Below are 14888 nucleotides of genomic sequence, written 5' to 3'. Positions count from 1 at the left end.
TGAAAGGTTCAAGAGCTACCCTTGGACTCAGCTATTAACTCCCCAGGCTTGTGAGAGGCAGTAGTGCCACATCCAGGACGCCTCCAGAAGCCTAGCCAGGAGGCAGGAAGTGTCATGTCCTATGATAACATAGCATTCTGCCTGTTCTTACAGTTGTTCCAAATATGCTTTCAGTTAGTCTACAGAAGTTGAGCTTCAATTCTCACATTTATTCATTTAAAAAATATATTTTATTCATTTGTACATTGTCCACTAAACAAAAGAACAATTGTAGGATTGCAACTTGTCCCAGGACCATTTCTATTTGAATTTCATCTAAGATGAGATAGAAAATAACAAAAATAAACAAATTAACTCAAAAAACCCCACAACTGACATTTAGGAAGAGCTTTAAGGATAATAGAATCATGGGGTTGTAGAATTAATGCTAGAAGGGTTTTCAAAGTGTTTTGTGAATATTAATACTCTATTACAGAACTTAAGAATTGAAAGCACTCTCAGAGGACACCTAATCCAACCTGTATTTAAACAAAAATCTCATGTACTACATATCCAAGAACTGGTCAGTCTTTGTTTGAAGATCTCTAGTGAAGTCAGTCAGTCAATAAGCATTTATTAAGCACCTATTAGCATTTATTAAGCACCATTAAGCATTTATTAAGTGCCTGACACATAGCAGGCACTGTGTTAAGCACTGGAACACACTAGCTCCCAAGGCATCCCCCACTTTCTGCACAGCTATAATTGGTAGAACTTTCTCCCTCCCTTTGATTTTAAGCCTAAATCTACCCCCCTGTAACTTTTATCCATTTCTCCTAGTTTTACCCTAGTGGGCCAAGCAAAATAAGTTTAATCCCTTAATTAAAGGTTTTGTTCTAGGATTTGTTCTGTGAAGTTTGGATTCAGTCAAAGGGCCGCACTTGAGGATCTAAAGGACCACATGTGGCCTTAAGCCTGCAGGTTCCCCACTTCTTGCTTCTTCTGTTTGTCAGCCCTTCAACTACATTAACATAAAAATCATATTCTCCCCTCAGCCCTTCCATCTCTTCTTTCTCCAGGCTAAACATTAAGTCCTTAAACCAGTCTTCATGATCTTCACCATCCTGGCTGATAATTAATTCCTGGACACTTTGTAGATTACTAATGAATCTCCTCAAAGATGATGCACATAATTTAATATAATACTCTAGGTGTAGTCTGTCCAAAGTAAAGTATAGCAGAATTCCAACTTCCCTTTTCACTAACGCTTGGCCTTCTTGAGTGAAAGCAAACATTGCATTTGCTTTTTTGGGGGAGCCACATCCCTGATTCATGTTAAACTTTCAGTCTATTAAAATGTCCTGATCTTTTTCAGACAAACTACTATTTAGCCATGACTCTGACATTGCAAATTTATGAAGTTTTTTTAATCTAAATATAAGGCTTTACATTTTTCCTTTTCAACTCCTCAGATTTAGTCCGTTGTTCTCATCTTGTAACATCTTTTTGGAACCTAGCTCTATCATCTAATTCTTTGATTGTTCCTTCTAACATGTATCATATGCAAAACAAATAAATAAACAAAATAGGCAATTTTTTAATCCAAGTCAATGATATAATAATAATAATAATAATAATGTCAAATAGCCCAGGGAAAAGGATACATCCTTAGAGTACTCCATTGGTGAACTCTTTCCAAATTGACATTGTAGTATTAATAATTACTCTTTGGATCAGGAATTTCAGTTACTTCTTAATACACCTAGCTGTTCCTTTGGTTCTAATTCTTCTTTATAACATGACTAATATGGATTGCCTATTGCACTCTGTCTTGGGATTGGGGGAGCTGAGGGAGGGAGAGAAAATTTAGAATTCAAAATCTTATAGAAATGAATATGGAAAACTAAAAACCAACAAATAAATAAAATTTAAAAACCCCAAAAAGCTTTAAAAAATACACCTAGCTGGACCATTCTATCCATGCTGTCCCACCTTGTCCCCAAGGACAGCATGAAAGTAACTGTCAGTTGATGTGCTAAAACCTAGGTAAACTATATCAGCACCATTCCCTGACCTACCAGTCCAGTAAGCTGTATCAGCAAAGGAAATGAAGTTAATGTAATATAATCTGGTTATGTTGAAGTCATGTTGACTCTTTGAAAACCTGATTTCCTTATACATTTATTCTGCTCAGTCATTTTTAGACATGTCTGACGCTTCATGACCCTGTTTGGGGTTTTCTTGGCAAAGATACTGGAGTGGTTTGCCATTTTCTTTTCCAGATCCTTTTACAGCTGAGGAAACTGAGGCAAATGGATTAAGTGACTTGCTCAGGGTCACACAGCTAGTAAGGGTATGATACTGGATTTGAACTCAGGAAGATGAGTATACCTGATTCCAGGCTCAGTACTCTAACTTCTTCACCACCTAGCTACATTACTAACATTAATAACATCTCTTTCCCTTTCCCCCAGGCAGTGGGGTTAAGTGACTTGACCAGTGTCATGGAGTTAGTAAATGTGTAAGACTGGATTTGAACTCAGGAAGATGAATATTCCTGATTCCAGGCTCTGCACTCTAACTTCTTCACCACCTAGCTACATTACTAACATTTACTAACATCTCTTTTTCCCTCCTTAGGCAATGGGGTTAAATGACTAGCTGGGTCACCCAGCTAATAAGTGTCAAGTGTCTGAGTTCAGATTTGAATTCAGGTCCTCCTGAACTCCAGAGCTGGTACTTTGTGCCACTGTGCCACCTAGCTGCCACTAACATCTCTTTATTGATATATTTCAATATATTTCTAAGAATCAAAGTCAAGCTTACTATCTTAGAATTTGTAGACTTCATTTCCTTTCATTAAAAAAATAAGAAAAAGCATTTGCTCTTTTTCAATACTGTGGCATCTATCCCATTCTTAGGATTTTTTTAGAGATGACTGATAGGTATACAATAATCACATCTGCCAGTACTTTCAGTAACCAAGGATATAGTTCATATGAGACTGGTGACTTTCAGTCATGTAGAAAAGCTAGGTATTCTCTTATTATCTCATTACTTGTCTTAGATACCAACTCCCTGTTAGCCATTTTAAAAATTCTGTACTTTACAATCCAAAGATCTCTCTCCTTGACAGAGAAAACAGCAAGGAAATTATAGTTCAATAGCTTTGTCTTCCTTATGTCATCAATTATTATAGACCTACTTTATGCAGTGAACCCACTCCTTCTTTAATCCTCATGTTTCCCCATTGCAACTAAAATTTTATAGTTAAAAAGAAAAAACAAACCAATATCTTTTTTGTTGTCATCCTAAGCTTTTCTCATCCAGCTCATTCTCATGTTTCCTTTGCAGAGGACATAAACAGCCACCTGGGTAGGTATACTACCTTGGCTTCACACTTAGGCTGGAAAATTTCCTGGATTCCTTGCTACTGGCTTGACATTATAATGTTACAAACCAGACATATTGTCAAGGGGAAATAATTCTCCTTACTGCAAAAGTACCCAGTTCTCCAGGGAAGTAGAATCTGTTAGAGTGTTCTACTAGTGATATAGTCCATAATGCAATGGGTATTATGGAAAGGTTTAAGCCTAGTTAAAACTTGTTATTCATTGGAAAGGGGATCCTAGAACTCTCTACTCACCTACAAGTTCCAGTCATTTTTCCCCTGTAGGATAATGATTCAAGTGAATATTTCTGAAAAGTTAATGTTTGGGTCTTGCCTTCAAGTCAATCTAGGAGCCAAGAGTCACATGGGCCCTTCTGGCTGCTTCAGAAATGAGGTATTTCACAATCTAAAAGGCTATCCAAGTCATTTCCCTTGTGGTCTTCAGGTTTGGCATCTTTTCGTCTTGTCCATAAGTTGGAGAAGAAAAACAATACTTCCCCATTTAGTTTTGCATTGATTTAAAGTTATCAGGAACAACTGAAATAAGTCTTTTGTTTTGCATCAGGCTAAGACCTTAAAAGCATGCCCACTTTCTAGTTGCTCACAGATGTGGAAGAACAGTGATATTGCTCAGATTGGCCTCATGCATGGAATAGTTTCCTTACAGAAACCAAAAACAGATCTAGAGCCCAATCCTAGAAACCACAGGAATCAAGCCTCCTCTGCCTACCAGGGAACACCACCCAGAAACATGAGTACTGTGAACAGCTTGTGGTTTGTAACCACAATGTCAAAACAGCTGCTAATGTTCACTAATTACCCAATGCTTTTCATCGGAGGGTTCAAACCCTTGTAGGAGGCCAACATCCTTATCATTACCATTTTACAGCTAGAAAATAGGAGGAGCATTGAAACCTAATTATACTGCCTCCTGAATTTCATTTTTGAGACTGAAATGAAGTACAGTTGAAGTGTCAAAAAAGGTGAAAGAGTTTCACCTGTGTGACTTGGTGGGCTAGTTTCCCTGAGTACAATCAGTCAGTTGGTCAATAAATACTTATTAACCAACCACCCACTATGTGCCAGAATCTGTGATATGCCCTGGGGATTCAAGAAAGGAAATAGACAGTCTCTGTTCTCAAGAAGTTTATGTTCTGTGGAAGAGACAACATGCAAACAACTATGTGTAAACAAGCAGGAAAAACTGTAAATAATCAATGGAGATGAGGCACTAGAATGATGAGGGATTAGGAAAGGATTCCTGTAAGAAGATTGATTTTAGCTAAGACTTGAATGAAGCCAGGGAAGCCAGGAGGCAGAGATGAGGAGGGAGAACATTCCAGGCATGGAGGACAGACAGTGAAAGTGTTTGGAGTAAGGAGATGGAGTGTCTTGTTCAAGGAACAGGAAGAAGGTCAGTGTTACTGAATTGAAAAATGCTTGGAGAGAGCTAAGGTGTAAGAAGACCAGAGTGGTAAGGGGAGTCAGGTTGTGAAAGGCTTTAAAGTCCAATCAGAGAATATGTGTTTGATCCTGGCAGTGAAAGGGAGCCAGGAGTTCATTGAGTAGAAGGGTAACATGGTCAGACCTGTGCTTTAGAAAGATCACTTGGACAGCTGAGTGAAGGATGGACTCAAGGAAGAGACTTGTGACACTCTGCCAACCAGCAGGCTTTTGTAATAGTGCAGGCATGAGGTGATGAGTACCTATACCAAGATGGCGGCAGTGTCAGAGGAGAGAAAGGGACGTATACAAGAGATGTTATAAAGGCAATATTTACAGGACTTGACAACAGATTAGATATGGGGAGGGGGAGGTGAGAGAGAATAAGGAGTTGAATATGACACCTAGGCTTTGAGCCTGGTTAACTGGGAGGATTATTCTTGACAGTAATAGGGAAGTGTTTGAGATGAAAGATAATTAGTTTCATTTTGGACCTGTTGAGTTTAAGATGTTTACAGGCATCCAGGTCAAAACATCTAATAGGGAGTTGGAAATATGAAAATGAAGGTAAGCAGAGAGGTTTGTTGTTGTTGTGCAGTAGTGTGCAACTCTTCATGACCCCATTTAGGGTTTTCTTGGCAAAGTAATGGAGTGTTTTGCCATTTTCTTCTCCAGCTCATTTTATAGATGAGGAAACTGAGGCAAACAGAGTTAAGTGACTTGCCAAGGCTTACACAACTAATACGTGTCTGAGGACAGATTTGAACTCAGGAAGATGAATCTTTCTGAGTCCAGTCTAGGCACTCTATCCACTGTACCATCTAGAGATGTTAGGACTATATAAAGAGATTTAAGAAATATTAGCCTGGACATGATAATTAAATCCATGGGAACTAAAGAGATTATCAAGTGAAATAGATAAAGGAAAAAAATAAGATGGTCCAAGACAAAGAACTATGGGACTTCCATGGTTAGTGGGCAGGACCTGGATGAAGCAAAGGAGCTTGAGGAAAAACAGTCAGATATGTAGGAGGGGATCTAGGAGACAGTAAACTAGGAATCACTAAAACCAAGAGAGGAAAGGTATCAAGGAGAAGAGGGTGATCAATAGTGTCAAAGTCTAGAAAGAAATGAAGGAGAGTGAGTATTGAGAAAAGGGCCATTAGATGTGGCAATTAAGAGGTCATTGGTAATTTTGGAGAGAGCAGTTTCAGTTGCGTGATGAGATTGAAAACCATATTGTAGAGAATTAAGAAGAGAATAAGAAGAAAAGAAATAGAGGCACTTTTGGTGCCTCCTTCTCAAGGAGTTTATCCAGAAGGGAAGGAGAAATTTTGAACAATAGCTAGTGAAGATGGATGGATCAAGGTTTTTTGAGTTTGAGATATGGGCATTTCTGTAAGTAGTAGGGAAGTAGCCAATAGATAAGGAGATATTGAAGATAACTGAGAGCATGGAGATGATAGAGGAGGCAATCTGCTGAAGAATGAGATGAAATGGAATCACTTGTACATGTAGAGAGGTTTTCCTTGGCAAGGAGAAGGGCTGCCTCTTCACATGAGACAGGGGTGAAGAAGTTCAACCTGTGTAAAACAGTGAAAGAACCCAAGAACCACGAGGAAAGAACCACAAAATCACCTTTCCCAGGAAATTTGAAAAATGATGATGGAAGACTATGAGCACTGTTGCCTCACAAAATGGGGAATAGAAATTGAAGAGAACATGAGCCTGAAGAGAGATTGGCATAAGACTCAACTAAGCTAAATATCCTGAGAGCATTTTAGATAATATTGGAAAGGGAGCAACAATTAGACATGAAATGGAACACACCTGTCAGTGTTTTTCTTGTGATCAAATCTCATTGACAATTCTAATGTAATGACTTCTTTTGAATTCTACTACTTCAGTACCCAATGTACTATGCAAGGAAATGGCATTGATCCTTAAGAATATAAGTGTAGAAAATCATCAGGGCATGGCGCAGGGGCTAGAGTGCTGGGCCTGGAGTCAGGAAGTCTCATCTTCCTGAATTCAAATCTGACCTCAGATACTTACTAGCTGTGTGACCCTGGGAAAGTCACTTAACTTCCATTTGCCTCACTTTCTTAATCTGTAAAATGAGCTGGAGAAGGAAATGGCAAACCACTCCAGTATCTCTATCAAGAAAACCCCAAAAGATGTCACAAAAAGTCAGATACAACTGAATAACAACTAAACAACAACAAAACATATACACACACAAAATAAAACTTTGCTGGAGGGAATGGAATTTTAAGAGTATTAAGGACTAATTTTTTAAGATATAAAAAAGATTCTAAAATGATGGAAAATCTTACTGCTGATAACAGAACAACAACAAACAGAAACAATAGAAAACAACAGAAACAACAACAAAAACAGCCAGGAAGACTTCAGTAGCTTCCAACCCAAGTGTATGTGATCATCTCTATAAAATCTTTATGAGAAGGGTCTATATATACTTTCATAGTATTTTTTCTAGAGAAAACAGAAGACAGGGGGCCTTCGCAGTTGTCTGTAGCAGAACATAGTCATCATCATTTTACCTGACAGTTGTAGAGAGTATATTATTCACTTTTTCATTTTGCTGTTGTTGCTATTGATTTCAAAAAAAATGTCTAAATAAGTAAAACAAAACATTGCCTTAAAGTCTCTCCTCAAATGGGATATTTGATACATCATAAAGATTTTATAGCAAATGCAACCACAGTGTTTTTTCCCTCCAGTTATCTGTTGAGTAGCTATATCAAGCAAAGCATAAAATAGAGACACATACCCACTTAAGGTTTTTGCCAGTATCATGAAGGTTACACTCCACTGAATACAAATGGAATTTCTTATGTATTGGGGGACTCTTTAAATGTTCCTTTTTTCAGATAACATTGTCCTAATCACATTTAGCCCCAAACACTCTTCATTTCAATGTATAGATGTCTGAAAATGATCAGCAGGTTTAATTTTAGTGACAGTTGGTTTAAGAGGAGTTGAGAAAATGTCCTCTCAGTGTCACTTTGCAGAGCCTGGGGATTATGGATATACAATACTCCATAAACTGTCAGACAAGAGGTAAGGGTTAGCTGGTTTTCCTGAACTGGGTTTTTTCCCTCTTTCATTCTTTAGTAATTGGAATATAAGCTCCTTGTTAGAAGGAACTGTCTTTTCCTTCTTTGTATCCCCAGCCTTTAATACAGAGACTGTTGGGAGAATTTTCCCATGGGAGTTCTAGCTTTTCTTGGCAGAAGCTGAGGGTCACAACCTGTTGCCTGGCAAAAACAAGGAAGTCTCACAAGACCTCTCCTTTGCTGACACGCAGCTCCCATGGTTGGCTCGGCTCTCCTCTCATTGGGAGAAAAATCCAACTCATACCCCTGATACGAGGGCTGCAGGTGTCCAGCAGACTTGGTGATTGGCTATCATGGAGATCATGCTTTGATCAGGTGTTACTAGGGATATAAAAGAAAGCTACTAGCACTTAATAAACGGAGCTTCTGCCATCTCGCTGTCTCCCACCTCTTCAATGCGCCTCCGGGTTAAGAGTATTGAGCTGGTCTCATGCTCACCACTGCAGCAGCCGCGACAAGAAACCATATTGAGTGATTAATAAATGCACATTGAGTGATTGATTAGTTTTTGCTATAAGGGATGGAATTGTAAATACAGTGTATAAATACCACATTTATGTTATGTTTTTATATTCAAACCAAGATAACCAATCATCCCAATTTGGCTATATTATAAAAGTAATTTCTCCAACTCTTTTATTTACTTCTCTGAGAGCATCTTTGAACCATTCCATTTAAATATAACTTCTAAATATCTTGTGATTTCATTTATAACAAGGATGTTAACATGACTATTACTCAGGTCCCACAATAACGTATCAACTAATAGGTCATTAGACAACATTGCACAATAAGAATACCAACAATTAAATTAGTATTTGCCATTGCTTCAAGAGCTATACGATTTTCTATGCTCTTTATCCTTCTTTTCTAGCACTCAGTCATTGTCCCTTTGAAAACAGGTCATTTTGTATTTTTATCTGTTTCATAAGTCATCATAACAAAAAGAAAGAAAAAAGAAAAAAATGCATCACCTAATTGGCAGGTTGTGGTGACTAGTCTTTTTATACTCTAGGTAGTCTGGTCAAAAGACTTCTTTGATGAAGAAAGAAGAAGAGGGGGATGAAGAAGAGGAAGAGGAGGAGGAGGAAGAAAAAGAAAAAGAAGAAGAAGAGAAGGAGAATAAGGAAGAGGAAAGGGAAAGAAAAAAGAAAGGATGAGAATGAGGAGAAGGGAAAGAGGAAGAGGAGGAGAAAGAGGAGAAAAAGGAGGAGAAGGAGGATGAGGAGGACAAGGAGAAGGACAAGAAGAAAAAATAGTAAAAGAAGGAGGAAGAGAAAGATAGAAAGAAAAAAGAAAAGAAAGCAAGGAAAGGGATAGTGTAGCAAGGAAGGGAGGAAAGAAAGAAGCTAAAGGAAAGGAAGGAAAGGAGATAGAAAAAGAAATGAAAGAAAAGTTTATATTATCACCACATTTTATATTTACAAATGATTTTTTTTAACATTATCTCATTTGATCTCCTAATAACCCTGTGAGGTAGCTATGGTGACAGATTATTATTTCTGTTTTAAAATGAGGAGAGTAAGATTCACAGGCATTAAATGACTTGCCCAAGGTAACACCATACATGTGTTAAAGAGGCCAAAAAAAGAGATCATCATCGCAATAACCCAGGCCTAGGATTTATCATGAGGGAAACCAGTCCATCAAGTCACATGGGTAAGATTCCTTCCCCTTTTCTGACACTTCAACTGTACTTCATTGTAGTTGCAAAAAATTAAACTCAGGGGGGGCAGGATAATTAGGTTGCAATGCCGTTCCCTTTTACTAGCTGTAAATGGTAATGATAAGGATGCTGGCCTCCTACAAGGATTTGAACCCTCTGTTGAAAAGCATTGGGTAATTAGTGAGCGTTAGCAGATGTTTTGACATTGTGGTTACAAACCACAAGCTGTTCACAGTACTCATGTTTCTGGGTGGTGTTCCCTGGGAGGCAGAGGAGACCCAATTCCTGAGGTTTTTAGGATCAGGCTCTAGGTCTGTTTTTGGTTTCTGTAAAAAAAAAAAATTCCATTCCTTCCTTGTCCTATAGCAAATCACACTTTTCCAAACTCAAACTCTGGATAACTCCCACTATCTCCCTCCTTCATTCCTACTAGTGTGTTGCTTAATGGAGCTAGATATAGTCAAGATATCATGCTGACTGGATCACTGTATATTTGTATTTTCTATGTGAAATGAGGTAGATGCATGTTGCCCATTCAGACTATATGAAGCATAACCGTATATTTCTAAAGTGTCTTCTGCTGACCCTTGTCCAAGGGAGATTTGGATTCTGGCCAGGAGATGAGACAAGAGATTGGTGCTAGAAGCTGCAATCTCTGCTCTCAGAGAGATGGCATACCTGATTACACTTATATCTATCTGTTTCCATAAAAGTTGTTAATATATGGGAAATAATTTTAGGTTCAAGTTGAGCTTCTGGTTGAAATCTCTTTTTGAGAGGGAGTGCTCCAATTTATACTTACAGAGCTTGACTACTTCCCTACCAAATGCCAGTTCTGCAAAGAGTACACATAACAATTAACAAATAAACCCATTTATTCAAGCATGTAGCAAATACAAATTAGAGGAGGTATACAGATGAGAATATATCAGGTAATACACAGAATGAATGAGCTCTCCTACTGTAAGCTTGGTATTTCAGCTTAAGCAAGAGAGAGTACCAGATTTCACTCCATGAGGATTTCCCCAAAGTCTCTAATGTAGCAAGCTGGGGATATGGATCAAGGTACCAGCCCCTCTATGTGTTGCCTTTTCCCCAGACTCCTTCCCTACCTTTAGGGACCTCTCTTTGAAGAGGGCCTGGAACCAAGTGTCTTTGCTCTTGAAACTACAAGCCAAGGGACCAATATTTCTCTTCTTTCAAGCTCTAGCTAACCCCTTGCTCATGCAAGCATGGAGAGGCCTATGCAAATGGACTTTGAATTGGTTTATATCTAATTAGGCCCTAACTGAAGTGAGTCAGTCTTTCTCCTCCTCATAATCAATTTTCTATTACATTCATCAAACTAACTGTTCCAAACCTTCTCTCTCTTCAAACGTCCCATTCTCTCACTTCATATTTCAAAAAAAAAATTAAAAAAAGATTAGCTGAGTTCCCAATTTCTCCCTCCTCCTTTTCTCATATCCTTTGACATAATTCCCTATTATTTCCTCCTTTATTCCTTCAAATCTCTAATGAGGAGGTGGCTTTTCTCCTTGCAAAAGCTACCAATCCCTTTTTGTCTTCTCCAGCAAATTGTCCTTACAATTATCCCCACATTTATTCTAATTTTAATTCTCCTATCTACTAGTTCCTTCCCTGCCACATACAAACAACTTCAAAATCTCCCCTATGCTTAAAAAAACCCCTCACTAAACCCTACTGTAAGAATGGGATAAAAACATTCCTACTTCATTTTAACCTCATACCTTTAACTAGATGAAAACACATCTCAATCTATCAAAAGACCTTGAACTAAGTGCAATAAAGAAAAAAGAAAAAAGTGTTTGAAAGCCATTTGTGAAAGTGAAATGACCTAGATAAATAGACTTATTACAATTGGCTGTGAGGCTTTGTTCCTCTGGTTCCTATAAAAGCATTGAGATGACTGGAATGGAAAACTTTTCCTGAATTTGTATTATATGGCTTTTCAGCACACCCCTGAGAAGGAACTGCTTGAGAGGGAGGAGAAAGGAGAAGCTTTAGCCTCTGCCTTGAGCAGGTCTCCTGCCTATCCCTACCCACTCTCTTTAACTGGAAGAGGAACTCCCAGCTTCAAGGAGTCGGGGGATGTCAGACTTGCCATGTTCCCATAGGTATCCTAAATGGTCGGCTAACTAAAGGATTCTTAATTGCCAAATCTAATGGTCTTTTCTCACTCTGTGTATATACTTCTAACCTCTCTGCAGCATTAGAAACTGTCAACTACCGTTCTCTCCTAGGTACTCTCTTCCCCAAGTCTTTGTATTAATCTCGTCTGTTTTTCTTCTTACCTGGCTGACCTCTCTTCATTCTCTTTTGTTGACTTATCTTTAATATCATGCCCACTGATCATGCGTTTCCCCCAGACTCTGTTATGATCCGTCTTCTCTTTTCTCTTTATACTCTCTCACGTAGTGATCTCATCAATTCCCATAAGTTGAATTAACATCTCTATGCAGATGACTCCTACATCTATATGAGCAGTCCTGGTCTCTTTCCTAAGTTATTCTTGCATCTCTAATTGCCTTTTGGACATCTTGAACTTCATTTTGCATATGCACCTCAAACTCAACAAGTTCAAAATGAAGTCATTATCTTTCCCCCTAAACTCACTCTTCTACCGAATTTCTCTGTATTGTTGAGGGAATCACCATTTTCCCCAACACCCAGGTTTACAATTTCATCCTTGACTCCTAACTCTTATCCACTTCATATATCTATTCAATGGACAAATGGAAATACATGGCAAGTACTACACAGATGTTATGTTTCTGCAATCTGATCTGCTGATGACACATTTTCAGTCGATGATACTTTAAGTTATTGCCACTGTCCTGGAGTTTTATGGTCTTGGTTAATGAAGATCTTTCCTCTGACTTTGAATATTTTTGCTCTCAAACCTAGTTCATTGCTTCCTTTCTAGCACTTTTTTTTTTTAACTCCCAATTTCGACTTTAGCCTAGGCGACAGGAATGGTCTCAGTTTTTTTCATTGCAAAGCATGTGTTGAACAATAACCACAGGCTTCTTAAAAATGACCTTTCTGAAATTTTTGGTATCAATCAGGCAACTTTGTATAGCTATCACAAACTATTCTGTTTCTGTAAACAAATTCATATGACTCACTTACTTTGTTCTATTTTTCTTTGGCATACATTAATCATTTTACATTTACCAAGTCAAAATAGTATTTTTATATTAGTGCAGAAAGATTTCATGAGATGAACAAGGTTTTTAATGTGTTTTTTCAGAGAGGGCATATAACATGAGGTCATCCATGTACATTAGTGGATTAATATGATATTTTGGTATAATTCCTTCTTTGACTTGGGAGTCTCAGTTCTATTTAGGAGAGATGATAATGGGTTTAAGATTGGGAAAAACCACAAGGTAGTTGGGCTATCTCCTTGATGAAAGATGCCATGTTTTATATCAACAATTCTTGATGTTATTGTTTTGGTGCCATGTTTCAAATACAGAACCATTTTCCAAGTATGAATCAAATTGTCATCTATCATTTTAATTATATTGGGGTCAATTTTATATATTTTTACTATATTAATAAGCAGTGACTTAGGCACAGTAGATAGAGCACCAGCCCTGTAGTCAGAAGGACCTAAGTTGAAATCCTGTGTGACCCTGGTCAAGTCACTTGACCCTGTTTGCCTCAGTTACTCATCTGTAAAATGAGCTGGAGAAGGAAATGGCGAACTACGCTAATATCTTTGCCAAGAAAATCCCAAATGGGGTCATGGAGAGCCAGACATGACTGAAATGACTCAACAACAACAACAATGGATTATTATATGATCATCATCATTATTATTTTTGAAATTAATTCTTTTAATTATATGGAGGTTAAATTAATGGTTCTGAAACACATCCCTATTTCATATTAACAGAATTTTGCATATAGGGTTCTCTAGACAATTTTACCCATTGACGAAATGACTACTTTTTGTAGATAACTAAAAGTTTTATAATATAAACTAACCTCCTTAAGGCTCATAGAAAGCACCCTGAAAAAATTCCTGGAGCAGAAAGGATTACGGGGGTGATATGTACCATATCCCATCACCACATTACTTAAGTATTTTCTGATATGTCTCTCTAGTTTGAAATCTGTTTGTTTCATTCAGCCTGGAAATCACAAGAATTTGATGTGATCCCCTTAGCTATGAATTCCCAGCCTGAAATTTCTGCTATTAATTGGAAGAAATTGGAAAAAGGAATGACCAGCTACATTCTAGCCAGCCCTATGTCTCATCCCCAAATGGGGAAATATGATATATTTGCCTGTGATGGCTCTGTATTCAGTTAGAAATCATAAGAACATGATAGGGAAGTATGATAAGCTGCAAGTAGGTGGTGGATATTTTTACTAGCAGTGGGTGCAACTTGGAAGTCATCTGATTCAGCTCAAGGCAGTCACTGAATTCAGAGCAAGATATTCCCAGGAATTGGGATGAAGGAGAGAATGGATCTATGTTCCATCCACCAGATGACTAATGGATTGTACTTATTTGTTATTAGTTTTCATTTGGCAGATGTCTTCCCAATTGTACCCTTTGTCATACTCTGATTGGTTAAAATATAGCTCTGATCCATGACAGCCTATAACACAATTCTTGGGCTTGCTGCCTGGATGAGTTTCATTGCTAATAATGATCTGAGCAACAACTCTTCAAATGTTTCCAAACTGTCTTTATTTACTAGAATAAATTCCTTTGAATTTCAATCCTAAGCCATTAAGATTCATGTTGCACAAATGTAGTTGAAAATAATTTTGGAAAGTGAATATTTGATTTTTTCAAATAGCAGTAAACCAAGTTTAGGGGATGAAGCAGTAATAGCATACACATAAAATTTACTGACTTGGATAGGCTGAAAATATGGGCCTCATTCCCTATTGTTCAGAGCAAACAGCTTTGAACTTGATCAGACCACAGAGGAAAAGGCATTCCAAAGACACCTGATTCAAATGCTTTTAGAAATGCTTCAGATCCACTAATTCCACCATGTGTCATTTTCCATTCTTCCCTGAAGTTTTAACCCCAAAATTCTCAATATTCTTGTCATCATTTTGTAAGTATCACTGGCAGCATTTGACAGGTGGTTATTATAGAGAGAGTTAATAAGTTAATTAAGAGTTAATTAATAAGATTTTTTGGGGGGAAAAAATCAACCATTGATTAAGGATTAGTCAAGCAGAGGTAGGGAACCTGCAGCCTCGAGGCCACATGTGGTCC

Source organism: Vombatus ursinus, unplaced genomic scaffold (genome assembly GCF_900497805.2).
Source record: "Vombatus ursinus unplaced genomic scaffold, bare-nosed wombat genome assembly UNPS02000577.1, whole genome shotgun sequence".
NCBI lineage: Eukaryota > Metazoa > Chordata > Mammalia > Diprotodontia > Vombatidae > Vombatus > Vombatus ursinus.
This window is presented reverse-complemented; position numbering follows the sequence as displayed.